Raw genomic sequence first — 8,258 nt, forward strand, 5'->3', positions numbered from 1 at the left:
ATATATATATATATATATATATATAGGGTGTACAACTTAGTTCGGTACGTTTTCAAAAGATAGCTCTAGGTGCTATAAATGGTTGACGGCGACAGCTGATTTTTGCTGTATCGTGAAGTGTCAACATCTGTCAACCAAATATTGTTTACAAGCCTTTGAGTTTTGCACAACAAGTTTAATTTTTACTGCGTTGAAAATGTCGAGTTTCGTTCGAGCGTAGAGGGGTTAATTGGCGAAGCGGATGCGGTCCCGCAAGTGGGATGGTCAGCGCGTCCCGAGAAAATGTGCCCCAACTCATCTCGCCGATCACGAAGGGAAGAGACCACAGGACACCGAGGGAATAGAAAGAAGGAAGAGACGTCATCGCCCTCAGGAAAAGTCGCCGTTTAAATGAATAACGGCACTTTAACTCTCCTTACATAAGAACGTGTTACCGTTCCGATTTCGGCTGCCGCTGGCGATGTTTGTTTACAGCACGCTGCTAGACGCGGGAAGGAGAGGTGCGAAGCAGACCCTCAACAGCTGACGACGATCGACAACCAAGCAGGTGCCGCGGAAACAATGAGATCCCAGCGAGGCAGGATAGAGAGAGAAGGATAGAGAGAGAAAGATAGGGAGACTAGCCGAAGAGAGAAAAAGCGAGAGCAACACGGAAAGAGAGAGACTTGAGCCCGGAGACTTGTTCGTGATCGAGTTTGACGAAATCAGAGCATACCGACCGGAATCTCGATCTTTTTCGCAGTCTATCGTCAACGCGTCCTACCGAAGGCGAACTCATATCGTGTAGAATCTCGGCATGAGTGACCGATACCCGAGCCACACTAGCTACAGAGTACGTCCACTGAGCGGCAGTAGCGGGGACTGAGGCGACCACCAACGTACGAAACTGCAGGCCCGGAGGGAAAGCGAAGAAGAGTCCGACCTTTTGTAAGACCTCCCATTTGTTTGCGTACTAACGTAGTAAAACTATCGTACCGGGAATGTCGCATGCGGAGTGGTCGCGCGAAAACCACACGAGAAACCCGAGCAGGGGCGAGTAAGATCAGTTAACGTATCGACGCGTGCGAAAGATGGAAAAACGTACTTGAAGTGCATGTACCGGAAGAATAAAGATTTTTGTTAAAAGTACGATTACGTCTTCTTTCGGCTTTCCGCCCTCAACGATAAAACCCATCCCTCCTCCGACTCAAATTAAAAGAGAACTACCGGTCCCGCGAAGTTCCCGACCTATCGATAGGCGATTCTCGCGTCTGATTTTGATGGTTCATAATTGGTGAGGAGGTGCGGCCTTACCGCACCTGGCGCCCAACTTCGCGTTAGTACTCACGAGGTGAGAGTCGGGAATAGCGGAGGTTTGCCGATGCGGCGGACAGGGAACTGTCCACCTAAGTAATAATAAAAAACGTCGCAATATATAATAACGTTAACAATTTTTTGATAGAAATAATGTTAAGTTTTATAACAGTAAAGACACTTAGAGATGGCCTGATACTTTTACAGGTACTCGTACTATCGCGTTCAAAAGTGCTTCACCTTTTGTCGCAATAGCTGCCATCTGGAAAGTCGAGATAAAGGTTGCGGCTACAGCTCTGTTTTGGGAATAATGGTAAAGGCTTCTCCTGTGAGAAAGTGGCTCGGAGTAAGAGCCGTGCCGTTCTCTACGTCGTTCAATAAAGGGCATAATTGTCGGGAATTCAGTATTGTTTTAATTTGAACTAAAATCGTGGTGAGCTTCTCATAAGTTGGACTGCGTCGCCGATGCCGCGTAGGAGATAGAATTTTGACGAGTTCACAGCAGCCTTTCATTTCTCTCCAAAGTGTGGTGCTGATGGTGGGTTAAACATCTACTTTGTTCCGTCGTTGGCTAGAATCGAGACTATCTCCCGTATCTCCTTGGAGGTCGAATAAAAACTATTACGAAGTTCAGCATCAGCTCCAACGAAATTCCACAGTCACTATATAACGACGCACTGATGTCGCGTCGCCCGGCAAATCTCTTTGTAGTCGCGTGTTTCGTTTTCATTGTTTATTTGTGGCACGCCACTGTGATATGGTAAGTCCTTCGCAGTGTCGGCTCTCGTGGTCGGTGATGATGAACGGTCGTTCTAGGCCGCGTCGACTTCTGCGGCGATCGTCCGAAGGCGCCGTCTCGATGGTCGTGCCGACTTCCTGAGTGACCGGCTGGAGCTGACGAACCTTGCGGGACGCACAGGCTTTTGTGATGTTAGGCTGAAACTGACAAATCTCGCCGGTCGATCTGTCTTCTGTGTGGATTGGTCTGACCCGACTATGGTTCCGAGCGTCGTCTGTGTCGCCTTGTCGGCGATTTGTTGTCGTGACGACGATGGGTTTCTCGCCGAGGACTCGTACTTAAGGGTGTATTCCGATATTAACTTTCAGTGCTGAGAACGTGACGTCATAAAGCAGTGCTGGCGATGTGTTTCGTAATTACTTTTATTGCTTTTTCCTCTCTATAACGGAACGCTAATCGCAGTACTGCTAAGATGGCTTCTATGGTACACATTCAACATAACCAAATGGCATTGACAATTTTAATTCAAGCTGTTGTACTATTAGACTCATCAGAATCAGATGATTCGACAGATGAGGAAGAAGAATGTTATTCTGTATGAATAAGAAATTTATAGCACCATTGCGTTTAATACCGCGCTGTAAAAATTATGTGGAAGAAGTAGTTAATTCTTTTAGTGACAATGAATTTAAAAAACATTTTCGTTAAGTAAATTATATATTAATTTTAGAATAAATATATACAAGATATAAACATATATAATATATAAAATGGAAAACATTTTAATGTTGAAATGGGGAATATTTTTCAAAACTATAAGTTGAATATGTATTAAGAAAAGTGCATATATATTTATAATTGATTGTTTTATCCTTGCATGCCATTTAGAATTGAATGGATTATACATATAATTATACAATAATGATTATAATATATAATCGTTGAATAATGATATATTATAATCATTATTTAATATTCATTTTATAATATTATGATTATAAAATTTGTTTATTTCATATTGTACAAGAAATATAGCTTATATATCAATAATGTAAAGACAATCTATTGGAATAATTTTTTATTATTTTATAGTATGAGAAAAAGTACTTTTAACTTTGTATTAGAATTATTACAACCAAATTTATCTAAACAAAAAAACAGATAGGGAAGGCATCCAATATCCCCAGAAAAACAGTTACTTTTAGCTATCTGGTTCATGAGTACACCAAATTGTTATAGGTAAAGATTAAAATTCGTAATATAAAAATATGTGTATAACTTGATATGTTAAAATTATTTAATAATTATCTTTCTTTAAAGTGTATTTCTGATAGATTTGATGTCGGTACAGCTACAGCATGGCGAAGTGTCCAAAAAGTTGTCAATGCTCTATATAGCAAAGTAACAACATTTATTTGCTGGCCAACTGTAGAAAAATCGTTACGAAATATGGAAATAATGGAAAGAAACTATGGTTTCCCTGGTGTAATTGGGGCGATCGACGGAACTCATGTTAAAATTATAGCCCCAACAGATAACAGTGATTCCTATATAAACAGAAAAGGATTTCATTCCATCCAATTACAGGTAGAAGAATGGATAATATTATTAATAATATATTTTAATTTTGATATTATAGACAATTGGTGTGATGATAAGTAAACAAATAACTCACATCTCAACAGGTTGTTTGTAATGAACGTCTTGAATTCATGCATTGCTATACAGGACAAGCAGGTTCTGTACATGATATGCGTGTCTTTCGACTATCTAATTTTGAAACAATGTGTACGGATAATAATTTTCCACATGATAGCCATATATTGGGAGATGCAGCTTATCGCCTCACAAAATACATCATGGTGCCATTTAAAGACAACGGTCATCTATCTGAACGTCAATTAACTTTTAATACACGTCTCTCGTCTGCTCGAATGATTGTTGAACGTTCAATAGGTTTATTAAAAGGTCGTTTCCGAAGCATTTTAGATACACTTCCGATGTATAGAACTGACTTAATACCTAAATATATAATTGCTTGTTGTATTTTACACAACATATGTTTGTTACAATACGATATGATAGACGTTCCTATAATTGTTAATGAACACGATTGTGCACAAATAGTACCGTTTGAAGACACTTAAGGGGAAGGTATTAATAAAAGAAACGCAATAATGTATTTGTTATCATAAAATGTTCTCTAATTATGTTCATCTAAAATAAACATCACAAAGATGATAATAAAGGTTTATGTATTGTATTTTAACATTGTTTTCAAAATCTAGGTATAGCTTCCGGAATGGAGCCGTGTCTTGAATCAGCGATATGCCGACGTTTCGCAAACGTTGCAGTTTGCATCATCAGGGCTGAGAACTCTGATACTGAGCTCCCTTGGGTAAAGGTAGTCCTTATATGCTCCCCTCCAACTTGAGACCCCGACTCCTTTATCCTCCCCGTCTGGGGGGGGGGGCCTCGTAGGGGGGAATGCAAGTTTTCCTCCATGGAAATAGGGCCCCCACAACCCTGTCAAGGAAGTCGGGGTCCATGGACGCTGTCGGTGGGGGCGCCCAATTGCGCTAGCGTCTCATCACAATGTGATAAGGGCGCCCCCATGGGTCCATGTCTATGGTGGAGAGCAAATAGTCCCAGGCACGGGTTTTGGCCTTAGCGATGGCCGCCTTGAGGGCGTCCCGTTTTTCTCGGTAAGCCCCCCTGGCGGCCTCCCTGCCTTCGTCTTCTCGTCCCCGCCGGTCCATCGCCCTCCTGGCCTGGCCGGCGGAGCGCCGCAGTTCGGCAATCTCCGCCGACCACCAATACACGGACCGGCGGGAGTGTGGCCGGGATCGGGGCATGTCGGCATCGCACGCCGCCGTCATTATGTCCCGAATCCCGGCCACCTCATCCTCGATGTCGGACCGGGTTCCCGGAATGGGGCCCGGCTCCGTCCAAGTGGCCGCCGTCAGGGCGGCCGCCAGCTTGTCGCGGTCGAGTTGGCGGAGGGCCCATCTCTGTGGTCGGCCCCCCCCCCTGGTCGCGCCTCCGGAGCACCTCCTCTGGGGTGGCGACCAGCCGGACCACAATGTACCTGTGGTCCGTGAGGTTTTCTCCACTAGTCACCACCCTCCAATCCTGTATTAGTCGGGCCGCCTGGGGAGACGCAAAGGTGACGTCTATCACCGATCTCCCCTGCGGCCCGACGAAGGTGCTCCTCCGGCCTCTGTTGATGGTACAGAGGCGTGGGACGCGACCCATTCTTCTAACACCCCGCCCCTTCGGCACCTTACCGAGGACCCCTATAGTGCCGATTTGGCGTTGAGGTCCCCGGCTACCAGGACCGGTCTTTGGGGACGCCTCGAGATGAGGTCCCCTAGCCGGCCCAAAAGGTGCTCGAAGTGAGCGAGGTTCCACGAGGGAGAGGCATACACTCCAACCACATCCAGGGCCCCCCACTCGACCGCGACATAGCCTCTCCCCCTCTCCACGAATGAGATCGGGGGAGAGGCGTCTCCCTCTTGCCAGAAAATCGCCACCGAGCACTTACCCATTATGGTGGGGTGACTTCCGGGGACGAGGCGTGGCTCGGAGGCGATTCCCAGCCCGCATCCGCGCTCGCGGAGGGACTGCATGAAGAGCCCCTGAGCTCCGCGAGCGCGGTTAAGGTTTGCCTGGAGGAGGCGGGTAGCTATTATGGCTTAGCTCCGCGCTCCTCCAGGCCTTCCCCTGACTTCTTCGCGGGAGAGGGGCCCTCGATTGGGTTATCCCTTTCCCGCGATCCCGCTCTCTTGCTGGCCCCCGCCGCCCGCGGGATCCTCTGCTCTTTAGGGGAAGGGTCCGCGGGGGGGGGGGTCGCGAGTTTTTGGGCCTCTCCCTCGATTGTCGAGGGTGGAGGCTCCTGGCCTTTCTCTGAGGGTGGAGTGGGAGGGATATTAGAGGCTTTATGTCTCCTTCTCCCACTCCGACCCCCTTTGCCCCGCTTCGCCATTTGGCAAGCGGAGCCTCCAACTCTATGACCACAGGGCCGCCCTGCGTCGCGGCACACCGGGCAAGTCGCCGGTGCGTCGCACGCCGCGGCCCTGTGGCCGGCCGAGCCGCAGTGGTAGCAGAGTCCACTGCGGTCGACCTTACTCCTACAGGAGGCCTTGACATGGCCCCACTCCAAGCATCTGTAGCATTGGAGGGGGCGACTACTCAGGGCCTCCACGCGGACGTTGGACCACCCAACGCGGGTGCGTCTCCCGTCCGTGATCTTTTTGGCGACCGCAAGAGGACACCTCAACCAGAGGGTCCCCATGCGGTCGGGTCCAGGGCGGATCTCGCCGGTCTATATATCGCCAGGCCCGCAGCCCCCGGCGACCGCCACCGCGGAGATTATGTCCTCCACGGTGGCCGCATCGTCCAGGTCGCGGACCCGGATGTCGGCCCTCTTCGCGGGACGCGCTATGCGTACGTCCTCTTTGTCCGCGAAGAGAGCCACCATTTTATTGGCCAGGGCGTCCGCCCTGGCATGTCCTTCGGGACCGGGGATCTCGAGGACCAGGGCGCCAGTGACAGCCCTTCTGGTCCTGAGGTCCCCGATCCCCAGTTCTCCTAAGTCGATCTGGCCCCTCGCCCGCCGCATCACGTCGGCGTAGCTGCCAGCGGGGCAGCTCACCGTGATCGCGGCGGCGCGAGGAGCCTTGGGGAGGACGGGTTTCTTCTTCCCGCCCCCCGCGGCGTTAGGGATTTTCCTCCCCTTTTCGCCTCCCTTGGCCGCGGCACCCTGTTTGGGCCGCGGCTTTTGGGAGGCGGATTGGGAGGTCTTCGACTTCCCTCCATCCTGTTTCTCCCTCCTCTCTACCACCCGGGCCCAGAATTCGGACCCGGTTTCGGAGGGAGGAGAGCTGTCGTGGGCCCCCGAGGATCGCGAAGTCGCAGTCCTCTTCTGACGGGGGGGCCCACTTCCTCCGCAAGGGCAGCGGGGGGCAGCCGTATCATTTGAAGGCTGATGTTCACTCCCGCTGCTCTTCTTCTTCTTTTTCTTCTTTTTCCCCGACTTCTTCCCCCCCTCGTCATTGGGGGCGGAGATTGCCGGTGATCGGGGCGGGTTCGGAGGGATCTGGGGGGCATTTTTTGCCCCACCCTCCGTAGTCGCCCCACTCCTCCCTTTCTGGGAGGCTATCCGGAGCCGTGCGGGTCGCCCCCCGGAAAACTCGGGGAGTTCGGCCCACAGGGCCCCAATTATGCGGGGAACTAGGGCCGCCACCAAGTTGCAAACTGCAACGTTTGCGAAACGTCGGCATATCGCTGATTCAAGACACGGCTCCATTCCGGAAGCTATATCTAGACATTGTATCAATGGCCGTGAAAGCCTCAAATCTAGTATTGTTTTCAAAATCTTCTACAAATCTTCAATATTTAAAATTATTCTGCAATAAGTCGCAAATATCCTCACCAGTCGCAAAGGATGATCACCATTAGTTACAAAGTACTATTTATAGCTGCAAGACAGTTGCAATTACTAAAGGGGAGTTGCCCAAATTTCAACTTTTTGAAGACAGCAACTAGCGATTGCAACATAGAGTCTATGTTCTGTTCCTACATTGCTGAAATGGTGTAATAAGTTAGAACAAAAAGAAATATATTTATTTCACTCTAACTTTTTGTAACAATTCAGCAGTGCAGAAACAGAAAACAGCCCCATATATAATCAAGCATTTTATAAGTAGAAGTTGTCATCTTTCGTACTTCGCAATGGGATGGTTACAACTTACATAGAAAGAACTTTAATATACATTGCAAACTGAAATAGTATAGTAGTACATCTCATAATAATATATCTTAACGTTAGAATCTTTAAAAAATTAAAAAAGTAAATATAATATTACAATTAGCAATAAATTATTATTGTTTAAAGATTGTTATATATTATTTTATATATTTTATATTTGGAACAATAAATGTAATAAAGAAATATGTGAAAACTGTAATGAAGAAATGTGTGAGATCTTATAGTAACGAAAAACATAAAAACTAATATCATTTGTACTGTTACATTGCATTATATCACATTTCGTATCATGTATAAACTATAATATATAATTAAAATTATTTATACTAAAATTTAGAAAATAATGCACATCTCAACAGGTAACTCTCATACTAACAATACACATAGTAATTCTCACACTAACAGTTTTTAACGCAATGAAAAAATTAAGAAAACAGCTTTAATGTAAAGTAATTT

At 47.1% G+C, this 8,258-nt stretch overlaps 1 pseudogene; it reads left to right on the forward strand.

Moving 5' to 3' along the window:
- Nucleotides 1–2,408: 2,408 nt before the first annotated feature.
- LOC116847536 lies at nucleotides 2,409–4,227 on the forward strand (annotated as a pseudogene).
- Nucleotides 4,228–8,258: the final 4,031 nt, after the last annotated feature.

The sequence above is a fragment of the Odontomachus brunneus genome, unplaced genomic scaffold (genome assembly GCF_010583005.1).
Source record: "Odontomachus brunneus isolate Ranch 3 - 2012 unplaced genomic scaffold, Obru_v1 Obru_scaffold_079, whole genome shotgun sequence".
NCBI classification, from domain to species: Eukaryota; Metazoa; Arthropoda; class Insecta; order Hymenoptera; family Formicidae; genus Odontomachus; species Odontomachus brunneus.